Source organism: Schistocerca serialis, chromosome 1 (assembly GCF_023864345.2).
Source record: "Schistocerca serialis cubense isolate TAMUIC-IGC-003099 chromosome 1, iqSchSeri2.2, whole genome shotgun sequence".
Classification (NCBI taxonomy): domain Eukaryota; kingdom Metazoa; phylum Arthropoda; class Insecta; order Orthoptera; family Acrididae; genus Schistocerca; species Schistocerca serialis.
Genome location: NC_064638.1, coordinates 427868471 through 427870011, shown reverse-complemented (window position 1 = coordinate 427870011; position 1541 = coordinate 427868471). Strand labels below are relative to the sequence as shown.

Sequence of the window (1541 nt, the reverse complement as noted above, 5' to 3'; positions counted from 1 at the left end):
CCGCACGACGTGGCCAGCGTACACCACTGGGTGCAATGGCCGGCGCGGGCGGCGGCGAGCCGCGGCCCATGCCGGACACTGCGCCTCTGGCCGGAGCGACGCGTTCGGCGGCAGGCGTCGGCAGCGTGCTGGCTTCACCTCCCGAACTTGCGCTCGGCACTCGTGGCGACGCGGTTGACGTCGCGGAGCGTGTCGGCAGGGGGATAACAGACCACCTCGACGCTGGTAGCAAAACTTGTTGTAGTTGTCGATGTGCCCAGTAGTTAGCTGCTTACACACAACGATTTCTTGTGATTAATTGAACATTATCTTCTCGGCCTTTTGGCTAAGATCAAAGTGTAGTATCTGTTCTTATCAGCTTAATATGGGCTGATATGGGCTGATTTCTGCACCGGGAAGCGGTCGCTTTTATTCTCCTGTTTCAGGTCCGCGACCTGAACAATGGAGCTTGTGGTGACGCTGCCGGCGGAGGTCTTCCGCTGCCGGATCTGCTTCGTCACCAAGGCTGCAGGCAGGCCAACTTTCGGGGAGTACAAGGACCACTCGGCCCTTCTCCGCCACTACAGGAGGCTGCACGACCCGGAAACGGTTCCCGTTTTCGAGTGTCTGTTTTGCGGCCGACGCGACCCGCGGCTGAAGACGCTGCGGCTACACCAGCGGCTCTGCAATGCAGATTCCGCAACCCCCGGCGCTGCCAGTCGGGGGAGAGTGAGTATGGGACACGATGCCGTGCCTGGCTCTCTGGGGCACCCAGAGAGGTCAGCCGGCGGGAGGTCACAGGCGAGGGCCCCCGAAGCTAGTAGGACAGGCCCTTCGTCCTTAGTTAGTGCTGGGCGAAAGCCACAGGCGAAAGCGGCTCGGGAAGCTAGTACCATAGGCCGCCTAGCCTTAGATAATAGAGAGGGGCTATGGCCACAGCCCAGTCCGGTCCCCGAAGCTAGTAGGACAGACCGGCTGGACTTAGGTTTAACATACGCGGCGGTCCTGACCCGCAGCAGCGTGGTGGGCTCACAGGCTGCCTTGCCCTCACCCTGTGTGAGTGTGCAGGCGTCTGCGACGCCCAGGACGGCGGTGGTTGCCACCCCCGCGTCGTGTGTACTTTGTGTGCGCACGCCGAGGAGGTCTGGCATCCCCCTGCCGACACGCTCCGCGACGTCAACCGCGTCGCCACGAGTGCCGAGCGCAAGTTCGGGAGGTGAAGGCAGCACGCTGCCGACGCCTGCCGCCGAACGCGTCGCTCCGGCCAGAGGCGCAGTGTCCGGCATGGGCCGCGGCTCGCCGCCGCCCGCGCCGGCCATTGCACCCAGTGGCGTACGCTGGCCACGTCGTGCGGCTGCGGCAGGCGCCTCCCGCCCGCCATCTGTCGGGAGCGTGGGTACCGGCCTGGGGCTGCCGCCCGCATTCGCTACGCCGCAAACAGGTGGCTCTGCGGTACGGGTGGGCAGTGGCAGGCAGGCTGCCTCGCTCGCCACGACCGTTGGTGTTGTCATTCACGGCGCAGCCGCGCCGCTGGTTGACGCACCAAAGGCCGCGCGCCCGAC

The 1541-nt window shown here is 65.1% G+C and overlaps 1 pseudogene; it reads left to right on the top strand.

Annotated features, from left to right (window-relative positions):
* The first annotated feature begins 305 nt into the window (after positions 1-305).
* LOC126423943 (U2 spliceosomal RNA) lies at positions 306-417 on the top strand (annotated as a pseudogene).
* The last annotated feature ends 1124 nt before the right edge of the window (positions 418-1541 follow it).